This window comes from Miscanthus floridulus, chromosome 17, assembly GCF_019320115.1.
Source record: "Miscanthus floridulus cultivar M001 chromosome 17, ASM1932011v1, whole genome shotgun sequence".
In the NCBI taxonomy this organism is placed as follows: domain Eukaryota; kingdom Viridiplantae; phylum Streptophyta; class Magnoliopsida; order Poales; family Poaceae; genus Miscanthus; species Miscanthus floridulus.
This window is the reverse complement of record NC_089596.1, coordinates 111,403,221-111,427,306: the sequence shown is the minus strand read 5'-3', so window position 1 is coordinate 111,427,306 and position 24,086 is coordinate 111,403,221. Positions and strand designations below refer to the sequence as shown.

Here is a 24,086-nt window from a genome sequence, read left to right as displayed (position 1 = left end):
TATAATCTTTGTACCCCTCTCTCTTTTGTATCTCCATTACTTTTATATGCTCGCTGCAATTGTTTTGACAATATTAGTATTTATCTTATTCATGTTCTTCGTTATAATGTTCATCGTCTACTTTAATTATATACCTAGCATAGTTGGATTATCATCATATTCATGCATATGTTCGTATAGCGCTCACCCAAAGGATCCATGGGTGGGTGGTCGACATTGTGTAAGCGTGGTGCTTATACGTTGTTTACCTATGGATACACCCTATATTTTGGGTCATGTGGTAGATCGTGGACATGACACTCCCATTGAGTCCTTTGTAGTCCACTCCCCGATGTTGGTAGCACGTAGGATCTAGTTACAAAGGGGGACAAGCTCTATTCTTAATCTCCCTTAGTAATATCCCTTATGTGTAGATATGAAGATGATCTTAGCAATGACTATTAGGTGTAATTGCACTAATCAATGTATGCTTTGACTTAAAATTAAGAATGACTTATGAATTATTCCTCTAATATTCTACTTGACCATGCTAATGCCATAGAAAGGAGTACTCTGAGTGATTTATCATTATCATTGATCAATACTTATCATATATATCTTATCCTATGACTTACCCCTGTTATGAGTAGAATATTGGTTATGGTTTACTTCTCCATCAATAGTATAAGTTATCAATACTTGTCCATGCTAGACCTTCCCTGTGGCAAAAATATAAATAACGATACCTAGAATACTCCTGGGTGAAGTGCTACAATGTTATATTATCCGTGCGCTTGCAGACCCCTTTCCATTCATATATATTCTTTCTAGTCACATAAATTAGTAAAGAACTACTTAGAGTTATTCTAATAGTAATGCTAGGTAGTACCAACAAGTATCTCTAACATCATCACTAGGGATGATAACCTAGTAAAGTAATGTTAGGAGATATAGGTTTATAATAGGTGGCTACTAAAACAAGTGACAAGTTAATAAATACCAACAAGCATTTCTGGCGCCATTGCCGAGGATAGATTTAAAACTCTGTTCTTAGTAGCAATGCTAAGGAATGTCAACAAGCATTTCTGGCGCTGTTGCTGGGGAAGGTAGCTCAGCAAAGGAAGTATTGATAAACTTATACTTTTTGATGTGATCGAGATAAAACATATACCCCTGCTCAAGCAGGATTACCCTTGTTTTGTCTACATTCATATCTTATGCAGGGTAATGTATGACCGGTTTTGACCTTCTAACAAACTAGTTGACAATCCAGAAGCATTACTTAAGACGACTAAGGCTAAACTCAAGAAAGTTTCAGCTTTAGATTCCAAAAACAATCGGATAAGGCGAAGCTTAACACCAGAATTTGAAGCCATGGCTGACAGGACTCTTCGTGAATTCTCTGCTCCAACCACTAGCAACATCTGGACTAGACCCATGGCCAATGTGGGGGACAATGGATTCAAGCTTAAGTCGGCTCTCATCAACATGGTGCAAGTGAGCCAATTTTGTGGAAAGGCACATGAAGATGCTAGTGCTCATCTCCAACACTTCCTAGAGATCTACAACACTTTCACCATCAAGATAGTAACCAAGGATGCCATACTACTTCGTCTCTTCCCATTATCAGTTTTGGGGAAGGAGAAGTAATGGTTCTATGCCAACAAAGATAGAAACACTACATGGGATAACTGCTCCACTGCCTTCCTAGCAAAGTTCTTTCCCACGGGCAAGACTAATGCTCTGCGTAGAATTTCAAGTTTTCAACAGCAACATGATTAATTTGTCCCTGAGGCATGGGAACGCTTTCAAGACTATATATCATAATGTCCTCATCATGGGATGGAGAATTGGCTACTCATGCAGACGTTCTACCATGGGTTGACCAACAGTACCCGTGAGACCATGGATGCTGCTACTGGAGGTGCATTCTTATCACTTACACTTCTAGCTACGACCACTCTTGTGGAGAAGATGGCCTCCAACCAAGGCTGGAATGAAGAATGTGTTTAGACCCACAAGAGAGGTGGAGGTATGCATCAACTCAAGGAGGTAGACATGTTGTCTGCCAAGATGGACCTGCTGATGAAGAGGCTTGAAGAGCGAGCCAATGAAAAGCAAGAAGTCATGCACATTCATGAGTCACGCATGACATGTGAAGTATGTGGCAACACTGGGCATTCAAGGAATAGCTATCCCAGAACCCAAAAGGATGTGGACTTTATCAACAACAACTACTATCGTCCTCAACAGAATAATGGATAGAACTAGCAACAGAGGCCAAACTACCAAGGTGACTACCATGGTAACCCTCAAAGTAATAATTATAACAACTTCAATCAACCACCCTTGAAAGAATTAATTGCTAGCCAATCTAAACTTATGGAAGGATTATCTAAGAAGGTAGCTACCAATGATAAAATTCTAGAAAATATAAGTAACAAAATGGATAGCTTTGCTTCTGCCATTAAGAACCTGCATAGCTTTAATAAAATGATAGAATCACAAATGGCTCAGCTAGCGGCTGCTGTTCCTCCGTTCAACAAAGGTAAGATTCTAGGGCAGCCGGAAGATCTAGAAACTGCAAATCTTGTTGATATTCACAATGCAGCTTTCTACTACATGCAACCATCGGAGGGAAGGTGGATAGATTACACCTTACCCAACAAGAAAGGTGATCTAGGGAGACCTGTTATCCCTATCGCCATTGGACCTCACATCTTCTAGGAAACTGTCTATGATTTCGGAGCAAGTGTCAACATCATGCCTAAGGTAATCTATGATAAAATTAGTGGATATACTTTGTTGTACACAAATATGCATTTGTAGCTTGCAGATCAGTCACTATGCTACCCCAAGGGAGTTCTTGAAGATGCCAACATCCGAGTGTGACAATCATATATTCTCGTAGACTTTGTGGTTTTAGAAATGGGTGGAGATGAAAGGGCACCCATCATCCTAGACCAACCTTTCTTGAGACCGCAAAAGCCATCATCTACGCAGATAGTGCCAAGATCTGTTTCACAATCAAGGACAAGAAAGAGAAGTTTTCTTTCAAGAATCATATCCTGCAATCTCTTGGACATCCGCAGATGTCATACCCATCCTAAGAGACAATAGTGACTAAGAAGAAGAACAATAGAAGAAGGAAGAACAAGGTCAGGCAGCCACAAGAAGAATCAGTCAACATGATCAACACACTCCGATCTAAGTACGACCACCTCCTTGCTTCACCATTCCTTGCTAAGAAGGATGATCTAGGTGTACCGATGATTGAGTGTACCTATAACACCCTAGGTGTTAGCCTTGCATAAATTGACTTGCATTGCATGAGCATGAGCATCAAACATTCATATTTAAGCTTTTATATTTGAAACATATGAAACATGCTCGTTATTTTATGTTTCTTATTTATATGCATATGATCATGAGTGAGTACATGTAATTGGTTTATGTGGGTCACTAAATCATATTAGCTACACTTAGGTTAACAAATGGAACATTGTTCATGAAGATCACTTTTCATGATCAAGTACTTAAGTGGTGTTATATGTGTTGACCTGGATAGCCCTATGTGTGACCAATGCATGAAATGAGTGTGTGACCTTACAAATAGCTTAAACATGTTTAGAAGATCATGATGAACAACTTTGGTATTCATGGCTAGGGCTAAATGGGTCACTAGGTCATGGTTCAAGTACAAGTCATCTTTTGAATGAAGCATGTTTGACCAAGTTTGAATCATATGCTAGAGACCTTGCATTTAGGTAGTCACTAAAGCAAAGTTGTAGTATTTGGCAAGAGGAACAACTTTTATTTTTGGGTCATTGATTGGTTTAGCACCTAACATGCTTGAATTAGGCTCACAAAAATCAACAATGCATTGTTTTCAACACTTAACAAATATTTCTAAGTCTGGATGCTTTGATAGTCTAACGAGCTTACTTTGGGGATGAATTAACTCGGTCTCGGTTGAGAGTTGGAACATGATCCTTTAAGAACAATTGAAGCTGGTACATAGAGCTACAAGTTTGATTTAGATTGTTTTCGATTTTGCTTCACGGTTTAGGAGAACGAGTGTCACCAAACCACGCTGTTAGGCTTAGCATCACGGTGACTGAATGAACTGAATCCACGCCTTTGGTGGCCGACCGTCGTAGAGCATGCACGCCACGTGGACGTGAGGATGGCCACGCGTCGCCGGTGTCCTACCCTATGCGGCTGTGTCGGACCAGACCACGCCTTATCAGCCCCACTGCTCGCCCGCACTGCCCTGCGCTCCCATTTTCATTTCTGGTTCCTCCTTTGCCTCAACGCAGCCACCACAACAGCCGCCATCGCCACTGCCATCGCAGCTGCTCCACCGAGCTCGCCAGCGCTCACCGCCGCCCCATTCTCCAATCGGCCGCGCTCGCAGCTCCGCCTCACCCTTCTCCACTGTTTCCACCTTGTAGCGCCCTCATTCATGCCCTAGGTGAGCCGCTTTTCGCTTTGTGCCGTCGCAGGTATGCCCTTGTCGGAGTGCCGCCATGGCTGCTACCGTGGCCGTGCTTCATCGGAGCACCTCCAGCCGCCTAGGTCGCTTAGTCACAGTCACATGGTCGACGTGGTTCTATAGAGCACTTCACCTGGCTTCACCGTGCCTAGAGACGGCCGTCACACCATAGAGCAGTGCCGCCGTGCCGCCATGGCCAGCGATGAGCCCGCTCCGCCGCACCTGCACGGTCACCACCCAGACCATCCGACGCGGTTTGCTTAGTAGATCATGTTGGTGCCCTTAGCTTCATCGAAAAGCTCGCCGCCGCCAAGCCATGGCCAACCAGCGTCGAGCAGCGCTGCCTGCTCTATTTTGTCTCTCTGATTGGTGGGCCGACTGACCAGTGGGCCCCCGTTGACAGTGACTGTAGTACAGAAAGCTAGTGCATTCATTTCCTGTTTTATGTACATCTTTGAAAATAGATAAGTTGAGCTGTGTAGATTCAAAAATTGTGAACCAAATTTTGTAGTGTTCCTTAGGAAGTGTAGTATTTATGAAAAATATGATATTAGCATATGTAGTAGAGTTTTTGGAGGATTTAAAATGAAACTTGAAATGTGTTTTTAAATGTATGTAAACTTGTTTATTTTATATCTAAAGTTCTTGTGCTCCAAAAATTATGAAATTTTTGTGGTGAGCTGTATTTGACAAGTATAAGCTCTGGTAAAAATTTGAGGGTCAATGCATGTATGGATTTGTAGTTATAGATTTTCCTTTTATAATTAGGTAATCCTTGTATGAATTTTTATAAATTATTTATGAATCCAATATTCATGAAATTTGTTGGAGGTTGTCCTAGTACCATATGGATGCTAAGAAAAATATAAAATCTATTTCTTGACACTTTTCACTTGGGTTTTCTATTTATACAATTTTTAGCCTTTATGCCTTGTCATTTTTGTGTAGGGTGTTTTGTTTGCTAAAATGGAATGAAACTTTTACAGTAGTCTATTAGTAGCATTAATAAGCCACTGTAAATTGTTAAGAATTTATGATGCATATTTGGTATATGTTTCTTATTTACCCTAATTACTTAATTAAAATAAGAAAGGCATTGAAATAATTAGATTGTGATTAAGCATTATGTTTTCTATGGTTCTTATGATGCATAGTAACTGTTGATGTCAGTGGTAAAATTTAGAAGCCATTGATTGTATACAAATGACTAATTATCGCTTTATCATTCGAATACAAGACTGCATGTATAGTTTTGATCGCATAGATGATTTCATATAGATAATGGTCTCTACAGTAAAACTTGTTAATAAGAAAGTTGTAGATAACTTGCTAGTCTACCCGGTGTTAAATTTTCACAGTCATAGGACTTAGGGTTTTTGAATTCTAGCTGTTGCAAGTTTGTTGTCCGAAAGGTTTACTTTCTAGATAGATTTGATTGAGTGATTTGTTTGCCCAATATAACTCCTGAATCACAGTGAGAGTATTAAAGGAAAGTTGTAGATAAATTTATAAGCTTTCCAGAAAGTCCAAGATCACCATATTTGGATAAGTAAAACTTCAGTTATGAGTAAAACAAGTAGCTGCTGTTTTGTAGTGTAGTAAATGAATTGTTGAAGTGTTTGATTTAGTAATTAAGAAGAGATATGCACATACTCAGTAAAATATGAAACACTTGTTATTACTTTAACAACATGCTGTTAAGAATACTTACAAGAATGCATTCTTCATATAGCATCATACTATACTTGTCGGTATGTATGCATTCGCAATATCTTATGCCATATTCATGCATCTAGGATCGACGGAGGAGATAACGTTGCTGGAGTTCGACGAAGGAGAGGAAGGGGACAAGTAGGAGATTCCTCAAGCCATAGCTCCTGAAGGCGATGAGCAAACCCTAGAAGAGCTTTCAGAGTGCCCTAATCACCGCCCCACTTCCTTTCTAAAAGGCAAGTCCCAGAGCATTCTAAGTCTCCCAGTATTTTACAAAATATTACTCAAGTCCTTATGATTGATGCATTAGGTTATAAGAGTTGATTGGAACCACTTGATGCATGTAAATTCCTTGTCCAGATATATACACCTTTAACCCTGTGTAGGTCTAGGATCGAATATATGCTTAGCCATGCTTAGACCGGTAGAAGTTGGGTGATTTCCTGTCACCTGCGAGATATAGGTGGATACCGAAGCACGGTTGGCTATATTTTCTATCGTGGAAAAGAACCATGTGGTAATATAAATCGAGGCCAGGCGGAGTCTATGTGTAGGTTGACTCATGTGATTCCATCTGCGCCGATCAAGGATCGTACCATTGTTGGAACTTCTGACAAGATTGAACGCATGCCTATCACTTAGCTGGCCGGATAACTCATTCCGACCGCAAAGCCAAGTAGCTCAACTTAGGTCAGGCCTCATTCTATTGTGTGCTCCTTGCAAAGAGTCAGACTGAGCCCAAGGGCAGGCTAGGCCTGAACGTCCTGGCATTTGGTGTCCCCGATTGTGCGGCATGGTATGAACCCATGAAATGTGGACCTAAGTTGTACCAAAGGTGACCTAAGGTGACCGTTGATCTAGTCTGCCAGGGTTTGTGTTAGGAATAAATTCCCAGCTGGTTGAAATCGATTCGAATCGCCATCTCTCTCGAATAGTGAGAAACTTGGCTAGCTCCAGCATCATAGTAACTGTGTTATGGAACATGATGGTTCGAATGAACATGAATTTACAATACCGGCTATGGTTACTAGTGTATGCTCTTAAAATGATATACCACATGTTTGGCACAGGATAGTTGCTAATTTAGAGATGGATAGTCATAATTAACTTGATAACAACATTATAATTGTATAACTGAGTTAAATCACCTTTTATGCAAAATGTTGTCAAGCTACATCCACTTATACAGCCTTGCATGATCCTTGGAGTCATTTTATTTCTTGTTTATGACGGGTAAGTCTAGCTGAGTACCTTCTCGTACTTAGGGTTTTATTTCCCATTATTGCAGATGGCACTGTGTATCATGGTTATTGCAAGAGTTGCTTCTATCCCACTGTGGATGAGGAGTAAGCCTTGGGCAGGCTTCTTTATTGACCCCTCTACATGCTTTTGTGGACTGTGATCGTATGTTGGCACGATAGTAAACTATGTTGGAAACTTTAGTTTCAAACTTAATTTGCTTCCGCTTTTATCCATTAAACTTGGTTTGTAATAACTTTGTTTCATACTTTGATGATGTAAATGTATCTATGAACTTTATGTAATATGTGACATGTATGTTGAATCATGTACGATCTTGGTTGTTGTAAATCGTTTATCGAGACCCGTCGTGGTACTCGATGGACTACCAGGTTTATATGGGTTCAAGTATGACAGTGCGACCGCTTGCAGGCTGTCATTGTACTTGTACTCTTATAAATTGGTCGGTTCTACGATAGCACCATTGGAAAAAAAAATCTTCCACAAGACCTTCTGCAACATTGGATCGAGCATCAATATATTGTCCAAGGTAACGTATGAATATTTATTCAGTAACAAACCTTTGTTCCCTACATATATGCAATTATAGATGGCGGACCAATCAATACGATTCCCTAAGGGAATAGTGAGGGACGTTATGGTAAGAATACAAGATCACTATGCCCCTACCGATTTCATGGTCCTAGACATGGGAGAAGAAGAAGACGATACACCCATCATCCTTGGAAGATCGTTCCTCAACACCACCAATGCGATCATCTACGTTGGATCTGGACAAGTCCACTTCCAATTCCCTAGAGAAAAGGTACGTTGTTATTTTAATAGTTATACTACTTATGAATAGCCCAAGAAGAGCCGCTCTAGGAGGAGACATCGATAAGCAGGTGTGAAAAGAAAAGGTGACATCATCATCAGAGTCACCATCACAAGATGTGCAGCCATCTGGGTCTCCACTACTGAGATCGGATGATGCACCCAAGGAATGAAGGACTTCTCTCTAGTCAAGTCCTATCGGAGGACTTAAAAATCTGAACCCTCACCATGAGCTAACAATGGTAGTTATCCATATTTACTTTCTAGCATTGCATAAATTATCTTTCACTTTAGCATATTTACTTCTCTGTATTTACATTGTGTTAATAAAAGAAAGATAAAAAGTTTCATAACTACATTTCATCATTGCATCATAAAAATCCTAAGCCCCATGTAAATAATTCTATGGTGTGTAAAAGCCCGCGGGAATATTCACTGTGGTGGCATAAAAATTAAAAATACTATGCATATATGTTTTCTATTTTGCATATGATAAAATAGAAAATCTAAAAATACTAGATAGACATCCTGTTAGAATTCTGTCGCTTCAAAAATATTTCTAAACCTCAAGAACAACTAATCTTCAAATGGCGGACCACTAACCCCTTATCCTAATCCGTGCCATGAGTTTTGGTGTTCTTGTTGGTATTTTGTAGGATGGAACATATGATCAAGAGCAAGTTCACCCGGTCATCTTCATCTCACTCCACCCAAAGTACATCTTCCCAAATCAATTTATGGATAGGTGAAGGACAATCGCTGGCAAACATGATCTGAGAAGGATCACTTAACTTTCAACATTCGACCATGACAACATCTAGCTTGGGGGAGGAGCATCCCCCTTGTATCTAGCTAAGTATTTCTTCCCTTTTGTTATCCTTAAGTTTGCTCTACATTTGTTAAAAAAGAGATGCATAACTAAAAGCAAAATAAAAATTTATCTTTGTCTTACATATATATATTAGTAAGGTGTGATCTAAAAAGGTGAGAAAACGAAATAAAAGTGTGTATCTAGTTTTATGTTTTCAAGAGCTGAATAAAAAGGACTCTGAAGATAATCTCTTGAAATGGAAATGATGAATAGTTTCCCTATTGCAATTCCTTTCAAGTACCTAGTTTTCAACCTTGCATTCTCCCGAGTTTTGGATACGACTGATTTGATATAAGAATTTATTCTGAACTTGAAACTCATGGGTAGCATATGCTTGATCTAAGTCTAGGTAATTGATAGATATGATATGAGAAGGTCTGAGCTGCTGTTTATTTTGTTCCAAGTGATACTAGAGGTCCAGAGATTTATCTTTTGAAAAATATAAAAATGCTTCATGATGAGTTCCTTATATGACAAAGCTTGAATTCCTACCAGAGCCATATATGATATTTAGACAAGGAAAACTTCTACTCATATATGTTGCTTGCTTTTGCATTGAGTTTAGTCAAGCTTTGTTGACCCTTGAAAGGGACTGTGACGCCTAAGAGGGGGGTGAATTAGGCAACTTAAAAGTCTAACTCTAAACTATGACCTCTTTTTCTACCCTTAGCAAAACCTATGTAAAAGATAAACTATCTAAATGTGCAACTATGGTTTTGCTAGTATGTTGCTATCTCTACCGCAAAAGGAGTTATGCAACCTAGGTTCCAAACTATCAACTAGCTTATCACTAAGCTAGGAAAGTAAAGCACACCAAGATTGCAATGTAAATGCAGAAGCTAAAGAGTAAGGTCACTGCTGCTAACACCTGCTGTTGTTGAGCATCTTGATCGGACACGTCCACGTCCGATCACCTCTGTGAAGCTCGTTTCTTCATGATCTTGTGTTTGGCTTGGTTCCTATCTTCATGCTTGGACTTTGCTTGATATCTTGGGTCTTCTCTTGTGCTTCTAGGGTCTTGCTTATGGTGTTGATCATGTGAAAGCTCTAGTTTGGTTTTGGTGAATTGATGAAACCCTAAGTGTCAACCTAGTTTATCAAAGTGATTATGAGATAGGTAGCACTACTCCAAGTAGTGAAGCAAATGAAGATCATGACATGATAATGGTGATGCCATGGTGATGATCAAGTGCTTAGACTTGGAAAAGAAGAGAAAGAAAAATAAAAAGCCCAAGGCAAAGGTGAAATTGATAGGAGCTTTTTGGTTTAGTGATCAAGACACTTAGAGAGTGTGATCACATTTAGGATTGATAGCTATACTATTAAGAGGAGTGAAACTCATATCGAAATGTGATTGTTAAAGTGACACTAGATGCTCAAACTCATTGCATATGCATTTAGGATCTAGTGGAGTGCTAACACCCTTGAAAATGTATGTGAAAATATGCTAACACACATACACAAAGGTGATACACATTGTGTTTAGCACATGGGAGCAAGGGTTCAAAACTTCATCGGCAGAGTGTCCGATGGTGCCACCGGCGCCCTGTACAGAAAAGATAGGATTTCATAGAGTGCACAGGACGCTAGTCACACAGTGACTGGACTCTAACCCTATGTCTGGTCAGTAGCAGTTGTGAGCACGCGGTCTCGATCTCGTGACTAGATGCTCAGGGCCTACATCTAGTCAGTACTGACGTACGCTGATGTTGTAGCATGAGGAACAGTAGTGATGTGTGGCAGTTGGAGAATGATCGGACTCAGGTGCTGCGTTTGGTCATACAGGAGTGGACGCATCTGGTCACAAAATAGAGGTTTGGGGAGCTCTTTGGAACCTTACTAGAAGTGACCAGATGCTAGGGTCCTGTGTCTGGTCCTACACTATAGAGCGTCTAATCACAACTTAAATGCACTGATAACCATTGAGATCAGGTGATCAGCGTTTGAAGCAGGGGACATGTGGTGTACATTGCGCGACCAGATGCTAGGGTCCTTCGTTTGGTCACTCTAACCGATGCATCCGGTGTCCCTGACTTTTTAGAGAACGGAGAGCCAACAGCTCTATTCATGGGGGCTCTCTATTTAAGCCCCATGGCCGACTCAAGCTCACTCTCTTAGCCATTTTGCATTAACATAGCAACCTTGTGAGCATAGCCAAAGCCCTCCCACTCATCTCCATTATTGATTCATCATCTTTGTGAGGTTGGGAGAGAATCCAAGTGCATTGCTTGAGTGTTTCGCTGCAAGATTCACTTGTTGCTCTTGGTGGTTGCCACCACCAAGATGGCTTGGTGCAGTGGAGGAGGATTGGCACGAGTTGGTGATTGTTCGTGGCCATCTTTCGGTGATTGTGAGGGGACTTGTGCCTTTCCTGGTGGAGCACCGAAAGGTAACCCTGGTGGATTGCTCATGTCATTGAGTTACCTCACTTGTGGGTAGGTTCTTGTGGTGTCGAATTGTGTGGATGAGGTTCATGCAACACCTCTTAGCCACCGATCCACCAAGTGTTGGTCGACACAATGGGGACGTAGCATATTGGCAAGCACGTGAACCTCAGGAGAAAATTGATTGTCTCTTGCCCTTTGGTATTCTCCTAGTGATTGAGTTAGTATTCATCTTGTGATTGGTTCACTCCTCTACGCAGCGGTATAATCACCTTGCTTACTCATTTACATACCCACAAACTAGTTGTAGTAAGCTCTTTAGTGTAGCTAGAATTGAGAGCTTACTTTGTAGCTTAAGTTCATCTTGTGGAGCTCTTTAGTGTAGCAAGCGTGAGAGCTCTTAGTGAGTAACTAGAATTGTTGGATAGGTGGCTTACAACCCTTGTAGAGCTAGAGCAAGTTTGTATTTCACTATTTGTCATACTAATCAAATTGCTCTAGTTGGTTTGTAGATTTTTAAATAGGCTATTCACCCCCCTCTAGCCATATTAGGACCTTTCATCATGGGATCATCATGTCGCCTTTGACCAAGTCACATCTTGCACCCTATTGAACTACAAAACAATTACTTGTAATTCATTAGTCCAATTTGGTTGTGTTAGTCATCAAACACCAAAATCCAAAGTAAATGGGCCTAGGGTCCATTTTCCTTACAATCTCCCCCTTTTTGGTGATTGATGACAACACGACCAAAACAAGTAAATTGTGAGGGACCAATACTAGGGTACCCAAAGAGGAGGAGCTAATGACCATCAACATTGATTCGTCCGTGTGGTCAAGAGCGCAACTATGCCTCTCGCCGAGCTCCGCCTCATCCGGCCACCGAGGCAATGGGCCCTGCCTCGTCTGACCCCCAAGGGTTGGCTTCACCTCAGTGGGCACTATGGCCATGGGCTCCACCTCGCCTAACCCCTAAGGGTTGGCTCTGCCTCGGCTAACTCCTGAAGGCTAGCTCCGCCTCGCCTGATGTCTGAGGGCTAACTCCGCCTTGCCCAACATTTGAGGGCTGGCTCTACCTCGCCCGACGTCTAAAGGCTAGCTTAGCCTTGCTTGATGATGGAGGGCTGGCTCCACCTCACTCGATGTCTAAGGGCTAGCTCCATCTCGCCCGATGTCTGAGGGCTGGCTCCGCCATGCCCGACATCTGAGGGCTAGCTCTGCCTCGCCCGATGTCTGAGGGCTAGCTTTGCCTCGCCCAATCCCTCGGGCATGGATCCTTATGGAAGCTCATGACAACCACTTTGGTCTTGAAGGTGTGACCCAAGGTCAAACATCTAGAATCGTGTAGGGAGCGGTCACATCTCAGCATGACCCATCCATGCAACATGTGATTCTAGGGAACTCACATCGCCCACAATGACGGATGCATGGTTACTGTGTTGCCTACTCCCTATATGGCCATTGATCAACATGCTGGTTTGCTGCGCTGCCTGTCGAGGTGGAGTGGGATGTGACAGCCAACTGACAATGCCAGGGCATGGCATTGTCAGCGGATAGGAGCCTAGCATGGCCCTGTCATGGTCAGTGGACAGGTGCCCAACGTGGGGCTATCCCTATCACCGCCTACCATGTCAGCAGGGCCCACACGAAGGAAAAGGAAGACTCAGCAACCCTGAAGGACTTCCCTTGCCTCTCATGTCCCTCGCTCTCCCATCTATAACCCATGCTCTCCCTTGGCCTATAAAAGGGAAAGCAGGGCACCCCACTAAGGGGCATCGATTCACGATATTGCACATCACACCGCATCATAGCAGAACCACTAGCATCTAACCTCGAACACATAGCTGAGCAGTGACCAAGCTCTCGGCACCCATTCGATCTTTCCATCAGAGACTTGGGACCTGTCTCTCTCTCGCCCGTTTGTTACCCCTACTACAAACTTTTTAGTGCTAATAACATGAGCAGCAACCACGAATTGGACATAGGGACATTCTGCCCGAACTAGTATAAACCTTGTGTCTTTTTAGCACACCATCCGGGCCAGACGCACAATAATACAAATTTACTCATTGGTGTTTACTCGAAACACCGACACAAATAATGAAAATTTTGGAATTTAAAAACTATTTACTTGCTAGGATGCAATGCAAAGGGCAAGGTTGTAAGATGCTAAAAGATACCACATGTAAACATCTTTGGAAACTTATCTTACCCACGCAAATGTCCCCATGTGGCATTATGGATTTAAGCCTCCCCTAACTCCATAATCCACTATCCTCTCTTTCTTGGACCATTACCACTTGTAAATTATTATGATCGGGCTTGTTTTTGGTCCTACAAATTCTCCCCCTTTGGAATCAAACACCGAAAAGAAAGACATTAGTGGCACAAGGGAGGGTCAAACTTTGTGATCCTTTGTATGCGGAGTGGAATAGGTCACAAAATTTGACTCTTCACATTACATAGACTAAGCTCCCCCCTAAATATATGCATATATATGATGGAGAATATAATTAATGCATAATTGGCAAATTAATGCTCAAGGGAGTTTAATCTATATAATGCATGGAGAAAGCATATAAATGCCAAAGTGAAATCAACATGATGATATCGGTTTAGAAATACCACATGTGGAAACCAATTTAATTTATACCACTTCCAATAGGTGGTGGATATTTGAAGTATGATGCTTAAACCCGGGGACTCCATTTTCCTTGAAATGAGACTACTACACACATGATAAGCTTAAAAAGGTGTTAGTCTCAAAGCATCCAACTTGTAGAGTAACCTCCCCCTAAATTTGTGCACACAAGTATGGAATACTTGTAGGAGACATGCACAATGATTTTAGAATAAAAAATACCACTTGAAAGATGACATCACATGAATGTGAGAATCATTTTCGAAGGTGATATTCAGGAGAAATTATCTACAATTTGGACTTTGGCACATACTTGATGAACAACTATAAAACAAGCTATGTGTCGTGCTCCTAAGCAATTTAAACCATGTAGGTTTGCTCCAAGGGTTAAGAGTGAAACCGAGCATGCCTACCATAAGATATACCTAGTGTATGCAAGACAAAATATTTAAGCATGCAAATGCAAACCTAGGCATGAAAAGGAACTAGATGCTAATTGAAATTGCAAGAACTTAAATCTAGTTACCTAACATGGGAAGGGGAATTTGGGTCCATAGTATTCACTAACCCACTTGGCGATTACTTTGTCCATAATGATGCACCCCATGAAATGCACCCATACTTTGCCAAGTCTCCAAATTCCCCGAAGTCCAAATGGACTCCTCACTTCCCTTTCGGGATCCAAACCTTCTTGGTGCTCTTCATATTTGAAATGATTTCCTTTGGCACCCAAATGCGTTTGGCCCCATTGTTGGCTTGCTTGTTCACCTTGATGGCCACCACCTTGTTATTTTTCTTCTTCTTTAACAAGTATGGTGTGGAGGCCTTCTTGTCCACCTTGTTGGTGTAGGTGTTAGAGAACTTGCTTGTCTGCTTTTTGTTTTTCTCTTTCTTCTTAGTTCCTCCCTATTCTTCACCTTGCACTCATAGGACTTGTGACCTTTCTTGTGGTACACATAGCAAACCATGGTTTGTCCTCATCAAGACGGTGTTATCTTGATGAAGTTGGGCTTGCTCTATTTTGCCTCTTACTTGAGTCAAGTCCTTGGTAAGGCTAGCCACTTCTTGCTTGAGTAGCTCATTCTCCATTGCAACCTCTTGTGTGCATATATCTATAATAACTTTCTCAACACAAACTTGGTTGCACAAGTGTGAGTCTAAACATAAATCATTACAAGAAGTAGAGGCATCCTTTTTAGGCATGTCAAAAATTGAATCTTTCTTTTTAGGTGCCTCGGTAGGGGTTGTACTGATGGCTTCAAGATTAGCAACTTTATTTGTTAGCTCATCACAATATTTGCACATGGTTTCCATTTTAGTGACCAAACTTTTATAATCTTATTGTGAGCTATCTAACTTTTCCTTTAATTTTTCATTTATCTTTACAAGTTGCTCATCATTGATTGTGCAATTATTTGTGTTTGCACTAGTCTCAAGTTGATCAACTTTAGTAGATAGCTCCATATTAAGATTGGCAAAAGTTTCATATTGTTCAAGCAAAGTAGCATAAGTTTGTTGTGAGCTATCTAGTTTTTCTTTAAATTTTTCAAGCTTCTTTTGTTGACTAGTGCAAACTTTAGCAAAGTTAAGATTTTGTTGCACAATTTCATCATAAGAAGGTAGCTCATCAACACTATCACTATCATTGTTACTATCACTAGGGATAGGCTTTTTGTTACCTAGTGACATAAGGCACACACGTGAAGTGCATGATAATGAGTGCTTGGGCCCGCGCCTCTTCTGGTGGTCTTTTTCTTCACTTGAAGAATTATCCCATGACCTTATTAATGTGAGGGCTTTGTCCTTGCATGCCTTCTTCTTTGTCTTGGGTGTGGGCTTGTTTGGACAAACTTCCATAAAGTGCCCCAACTTGCCGCATCCATAGCATCCTTTCTTTCTTTGCTCATTTCTTTGATTGGTGAATATGAAATCTTGAATTTGGATGGGCACACCCTTGACATTGAGCCTTTGGATCATATTCTCCACCTTGTTGATAAGTTTGATTGATTCTTCATCAAGGTCGGAGGTGGAGGAGGAAGATTGATCATCATCACTTGAATCATCATCATCATCATCCTCATCTTCTTCTTCATCTTCACTTGAGAAGCTTGAGCTTGTCTCAACTTGCTTGCCCTTGATCTTCTTTTCCTCACTACATGCGAGAGCTTTGCCTTTGCTTGATGATGAGGCTTCTTCTTGACCCATCTTCCGTGACATTTCAAATGACACTATCTTGCCAATGACTATGGCCGGGGTCATGGTGCTTAAGTCCTCCATGTTGTGAAGGATGGTGATGATGCTTGCATATTTCTTTTGTGGTAGCACGGAGATGATCTTCCTCATGATGTCTGTATCATCTAGCTTTGTTAATCCTATTGAATGGAGCTCATTGATAATTAGATTCAAACATGAATACATATCACGAACAAGCTCATCATCATCCATTTTAAAAGAATCATAATTTTGTTTAGCTATATAATGTTACTGCTCACGGACATTAGTTGTGCCGTCATGGAGCTCTTGGAGTTTCAACCAAATTTCATGTGTCGTATTTAAGTGAATACTTGGTTAAATACATCCATGCTAAAAGATTCAAATTGGCATTTTTTTAGCTCTAGCATTGAAATGAATTTCTTTTTCTTCACTCTTTGTGGATTTATCGGGATTCTTAATGGGTTTCATCCCATCACGAGTGACTCTCTAAACACCCAAATCTACCGCCTCAAGGTGACAAGCTATTCTAGCTTTATATTAAGGGAAGTTAGTGCCATCAAAGTGTGGAGGCCTAGAGGTATCCATCCCAACCACTCTAAATAGTGTCGACTCAACGGAAGTGAAGCCAAAGGTCCAAATTGAGCCAACCGACTCCAATACCAATTGAAAGGGACCATGATGCCTAAGAGGAGGGGGGTGAATTAGGCAACTTAAAAGTCTAACTCTAAACTATGGCCTCTTTTTCTACCCTTAGCAAAACCTATGCAAAAGATAAACTATCTAAATGTGCAACTACAGTTTTGCTAGTATGTTGCTATCTCTACCGCAAAAGGAGTTATGCAACCTAGGTTCCAAACTTATCAACTAGCCTATCACTAAGATAGGAAAGTAAAGCACACACCAAGATTGCAATGTAAATACGGAAGCTAAAGAGTAAGGTAGAGATATGCAAACTCCTATTGATGACTCTGGTATTTTTTCTGAGGTATTGAGAAGCGCACAAGCTTCCCCCTAGTCCTCGTTGGAGCCCCTCGCAAGGAATCCCTCACTAGGGCCAAGCTCTCGGTTGGGTAACTCCGTGCATAGCCCCAGGCCTTCCCCACACGCAAGTGGGTCTCCGGTGTGCCTTTCGACAAGCCTCTCCCGAACCACTCCCCTCTGTCTTCACTATCAAGCTTCTAGCCAAACCGTTGCAGGCTTTGTTCCCTTCGGTACAAGGTGGCAGCCACACCACAAATGTGGTTGGTGTGATCTCACAAGACTACAAGCCCCTTCGATGTACAACAATGGTGCGCACAAGCACCGAGTGGTAAGAGGTATGCAAACCTCACTAAAAATTAGATCTAAACCTAGAGCAAGTGCATAAGCGGTGGTCTAATGAACCTAAGCACTTTGCAAAGCACCTATGCTAATCACCTAATAAATCACTAAGCACTATGCAAGTGGAGATCACTAAAATAGTGTATTAACACCCTTAGTATATTTCCTCAGTTCCACACTTCTCAAATGGTCGGTTGGGGGTCTATTTATAAGCCCCACTGAGAAAATAGCCGTTGGGGATGAAACCTAGCTTTCTGCTACTGACCGGACGCTGCTGTCATCCTGATCAAACGCGTTCGGTTATCCCGACCGTTGGAGCGTATGCGTTGATCGGATGCACTGCCGAGTCTGGTCACTGTTGATCGGACGCGTCTGGTCACACTGTCGCCGCTCTAGAACCTCTCTAGACTCAATTGGACACTGCAGTTCCTACGTCCGATCAATTTTCTGCCAGCGTTCGGTCAATGTTGAATATGTTGCCGAGATGTTGAATAGTGCCATCATCGCGTCTGGTCACTGCTATTGACGCCTACTGTCGCTGAGCATCTTGATCCGACACATCCAGTCGCTAAAAGGACCACGTCCGGTCACCTCTGTGAAGCTCGTTTCTTCACGATCTTACGTCCGGCTTGGTTCCTATCTTTATGCTTGGACTTTGCTTGATATCTTAGGTCTTCTCTTGTGCTTCTAGGTTATTGCTTATGGTGTTGATCATGGGATCATCATGTCGCCTTCGTCCAAGTCATGTCTTGCACCCTATTGAACTATAAAACAATTACTTGTAAATTCATTAGTCCAATTTGGTTGTGTTAGTCATCAAACACCAAAATACAAAGTAAATGGGCCTAGGGTCTATTTTCCTTACAATCCTTATGAGAGGTTTGTCATGCTCTTAAAATCAAGATCACGTACACACCACCCACATATACACTACTCCTACACTGGGGTTAGGCGCAAAAGCTTGCCATTTCATTTAGATCCACTCAAAAATGTTTCACTCCTACACTAGGAGTGAATACAAAAAATATACCCCATAGGATATCCCCAAATAAAAGCTCCAAATTCTTGTTGCTATCTCTCAAAAGTTTTGTTGTAGTCAAAAGAAGCATGAGGCTATGCAAAAGTATACATGAAAAGAAGAAAAAAGAAGATAAAAAAAGTGTTGAAAAAATAGACGAGTGTCCGAGATATATTAAATAATGGGTACTCCGATGCCCGCCTGAAAAAAAGAGAAGAGATGAATAAGATAACCCATGTTTTCTTACAAAGTTGTTTCCAAGTTTCAAAAGAGAGATATGTTTTCAATGAGCAAAGTAGAATTAGGTTAGCCACCATATACATCCACACACATGCACATCTTGATTTGATTGTATGACTTAACTCTCTTTGGATCTGAGGTTTGACTTTACAATATATGTATTGTAAGTATGCTCTTTCATGCTTTTTCCACTCCTATGAGCTCCACATAAGCCTTAGTTGTAGGAAGAGAATGGCATAACATTATTATTGCCTTGGTGAGGATCCACAAATATCACATATATTGAGAGACTTGAGAGTGTCATATAATGGAAGCTCTGAGTTTTATTTTGAAAACCTATAAAAACTATGGAATAATGGTTGAGCAAAGAACTTGAGACATAGTGCTTGACTTGATTGTTCTGTCTTTCAATTGCTCAAGACCCAAGTGAAGGCTAAGGAGCCCTATAGTTGAAGGTAATATGGGTAAGTTTGAAAGTCAGATCGATTATTTTAATCTAGAGGAGAATTCTTGTTTGAACACATGTGTACTTTTGAGGAGTGAGAACATTGAAGCAACTCCTGATCCATTTTGCTGAGTTTAGCTTTGCTAAGGGACTAGCAAAGGTTAAGCTTGGGGAGTTTGTGACGGTAGTTAACAACCATTATAAACCATCAATAAAACATATATAAGGGCACAATTGAGATCACTAACAAAGGTATAGGGGTTTAAACTAATAAATTCCATGAGTTTTGGTGAATCTATGATTTCTATAGGGTTTATCTAGAAAACTATCAAGGTGGACCTACATGTCAGATTTAATTGCGCTTATCCACCACAAAACGGATACTAGAAGGTTCTAGAAGACACCAGAGGACACCACGCCGAGGCAGAGAGGCAGAGGCTACCAGGTGGTGCTGGACGGCCCCACCTACAGGCTGCCCGGCCCCTAAGCCCACTTGTCGGCCTCCACTTTGCAATGTCAGTTCTCCACCACCTGCTAGGTTACATCTACGCCATTCCTTAAGTCAGTTTGATCCAAGGGCTCACATTGAACTCTTTGACCTTTATATATCAGCCCCTGCCCCCCGGAAGACATCAAGTCATTTGAGAAGATAGAAACCCTAATCATCCTAGAGCTCCATCATATTATAGGGCATAGCTAGTTAGGCTATTTCTAGATGGAGGCAAGCAGACTTCGCTTGGATTCCTGATCATGTTAAAAGTGTGATTCGGTATAATCTTTGTACCCCCTCTCTCTTTTGTATCTCCATTACTTTTATATGCTCGCTACAATTGTTATGACAATATTAGTATTTATCTTATTCATGTTCTTCATTATAATGTTCATCATCTACTTTGATTATATACCTAGTATAGTTGGATTATCATCATATTCATGTATATGTTCGTATAATGCTCACCCTAAGGATCCATCGATGGGTGGTCGACATTGTGTAAGCGTGGTGCTTATACGTTGTTTACCTGTGGATGCACCATATATTCTAGGTCATGTGGTAGATCATGAACGTGACACTCCCATTGAGTCCTTTGTAGTCCACTCCCCGGTGTAGGTAGAACGTAGGATCTGGTTATGAAGGGAGACAAGCTCTGCTCTTAATCTCCCTTAGTAATAACCCATATTTGTAGATATGAACATGATATTAGCAATGACTATTAGGTATAATTACACTAATCAATGTATGCTTTGACTTATAATTAAGAATGACTTAGGAATTATTCCTCTAATATTCTACCTGACCATGATAATGCCATAGAAAGGAGTACTCTGAGTGATTTATCATTATCATTGATCAATACTTATCATATATATCTTATCCTATGACTTACCCCTGTTATGAGTAGAATATTGGTTATGGTTTACTTCTCCATCAATAGTATAAGTTATCAATACTTGTCCATGCTAGACCTTCCCTGTGGTAAAAATATAAATAACGATACCTGAAATACTCCTTGGTGAAGTGCTACAATGGTATATTATTTGTGCGCTTACAGATCCCTTTTCATTCATATATATTCTTTCTAGTCACATAAATTAGTAAAGAACTACTCAGAGTTATTCTAATAGTAAAGCTAGATAGTACCAACAAGTATCTCTAACATCATCACTAGGGATGATAATCTAGTAAAGTAATGTTAGGAGATATAGGTTTATAATAGGTGGCTACTAAAACAAGTGACAAGTTAATAAATACCAACAAGCATTTCTAGCGCCGTTGCTGGGGACACAATTAAAACTCTATTCTTAGTAGCGATGCTAAGAAATGTCAACAGGCGGCAGTGCCATGCCCCACAAAAATGGGAAGGCTACCCATTCTATTCCTGATCAGACTGAGCCCATGAAGAAGGTGTTCTAGCAGAAGCAGGTTTAACAAAAATCAAAAGAATCAATGTGGGGCACTATGAACAAGTATGCATATCAACCAAAGGCATATGCACCCTAACAAAGCTTGACATCATGCTTTGTTTTGAAGAAGAATAGCAGTGGAGAAGTGATTGCCAAATATGTTGGCAAGGAGACTAATGCTTATCTTAATACTTCTATGTGGGTTCCTAAGATACTAGTGACTAACATGCAAGGCTCCAAATCTAGTTGGGGACCTAAATCAAGGAACTAAATTTGTTTTGCAGGCATACTCCTCTGGTGGATCAAGTTGGGTGCTTGAATGTGTATGTACAAATCATATGACCGAAGAAAGGAGTATGTTCTCATCATATTCCCTGATGACACACTCAAATGAAAATATTATCTTTGGAGACAATTCAAAGGAGGTGTGATTGGTCTTGGTAAAGTTGCTATAACCCTTGAGCATTCAATTACAAATGTTTTACATGTTGATTCATTGAGTTACAATTTATTGCCTATTTCTCAATTGTGTGAGATGGGCTACAATTGTCTCTTTACGGATAAGGGTCTGGAAGTCTTTAGAAGGGAGGATTCCTCTTTTGTCTTTATGGGTCGTTTAAAGAATAAGCTTTACCTAGTTGATTTCAACAAAAGAAAAGCTAAGCTTGAGACTTGTTTAGTGGCAAAATCTAGCATGGGTTGGCTTTGGCATCGCTGACTAGCCCATGTTGGGATGAGGAACTTGGCCAAATTTTTAAAAGATGAACACATCCTTGGACTAACAAATGTTCACTTTGAGAAGATAGGATTTGTAGCGCTTGTCAAGCCGGAAAGCAAGTAGGCATACCTCACCCACCAAAGAGCATCATGACTACCAAGCAACCATTGGAGCTAATTCACATGGATCTCTTTGGACCGGTCACCTCCTAAGTCTCAAGGGTAACAAATATGATCTTGTTATTATTGATGATAATTCCCATTTCACTTGGGTATTCTTTTTGTATGACAAGTGCCAAGTTCAAGAGAAGGTGAAGATATTTGTTAGAAGAGCACAAAAGGAGTTCGGTCTCTCAATCAAAAAAGTGAGAAGTGATAATAGGACTGAATTCAAGAATACTCTTGTTGAGGAGTTTCTTGATGAAGAGGGCATTAAGCATGAGTTTTCAACTCCATACACCCCTCAACAAAATGGTGTGGTAGAGAGGAAGAACCATACACTCATTGATAAGGCAAGGGCAATGTTAGATGAGTACAAGACGCTAGACCTCTTTTGGTGCGATGCCATCAACATCGCTTGCCATGCTATCAACCGCCTCTACCTATACAAGAAGTTGAAGAAAACTTCATATGAGCTTCTAACCAGTAACAAACCAAAGGTGTCTTACTTTAGGGTATTTAGGTGTAAGTGTTTCATACTCAATAAGAAACCCAAAACCTCTAAGTTTGCACCTAAAGTTGATGAAGGTTTTCTTATTGGTTATGGATCAAATGAGCACGCCAACCGTGTTTTCAACAAAACCTCTGGGAGAGTTGAGATTGCGGTAGATGTGACATTTGATGAATCTAATGGCTCTCAAGTAGAGCAAGTTGATTCAAGTGTTGTAGTAAAGGAGGATCCACCATGTGAAGCAACCAAGAAATTAGCTATTGGTGACATTAGACAACAAGAAGATCAAGCTATAGAAGTGGAGGTTCCTCAAGTTGCTGATGCACCAATTTCCACTGATGTACCTGATGCAGTTCAGCAATAGACCACTGCTACAACTTCACCATGTGGCACTACCGTGCCTGAGTGCGGTAGTGCCGCGCCTACCTAGTCAGCAGTAGCCGATTCGACTCCAACTCATGGACAAAACCTACAACCAATCTTCAAGCAAGAAAAAGATGAAGATCCAGAAGATGAACAAGAGGCCATTGACCATCCAAGGCTAAGGCAAACGATACAACGGGATCATCCCATTGACAATATCCTTAGGAGTCTTCAAAAGAGGGTAACAACTTGTTCACATTTAGCAAATTTTTATCAATATTACTCGTTTGTTTCCTCTTAGGGGCCTCTTAAGGTAGAACAAGCACTTGGAGACCCGAATTGGATCATGTCTATGCAAGAAGAGCTCAACAACTTCGAAAGAAATCAAGTGTGGACCTTGGTGGAAAGGCCCAATACCAATGTCATTGGCACCAAATCGGTCTTCCGCAACAAGCAAGATGAGAATGGCATGGTGACAAGGAACAAGGCAAGATTGGTTGCTCAAGGCTTCATTCAAGTAAAGGGCTTGGACTTTAAAGAAACATATGCACCGGTGGCAAGGCTTGAAGCAATTTGGATGCTTCTAGCCTATGCCGCTCATCACAACTTCAAGCTATATCAAATGGACATGAAGAGTGCATTTCTCAATGGCCCCATACAAAGAGCTTGTCTATGTTGAGCAACCACCGGGCTTTGAAGACCCCAAGTTCCCCAACCATGTCTACAAACTCCAAAAGGTGCTCTATGGGCTTAAGCAAGCACTAAGAGCATGGTATGAATGCCTTAAGGAATTCTTGCTTAAATAAGGCTTTGAAATAGGGAAAGCCGATCCTACCATTTTCACTCACAAAGTTGATAAAGATATATTTGTGTGCCAAATATATATTGATGACATAATATTTGGTAGTACTAATCATTCTTTTTGTGAGGAATTTAGTAGGATTATGACCAAGAGATTTGAGATGTCCATGATGGGTAAATTGAAGTTCTTCCTTGGTTTTCAAATCAAACAAGTGAAGGAAGGGACTTTTATTAGTCAAA

General features: G+C 40.9%; 1 non-coding gene across 1 annotated transcript; it reads right to left on the bottom strand.

The window, feature by feature from the left end:
• Positions 1 to 1,717: 1,717 nt before the first annotated feature.
• Positions 1,718 to 1,823, bottom strand: LOC136519342 (small nucleolar RNA R71). The gene has a single exon (XR_010774894.1). It is a non-coding gene; the product is annotated as a small nucleolar RNA R71 (small nucleolar RNA).
• Positions 1,824 to 24,086: the final 22,263 nt, after the last annotated feature.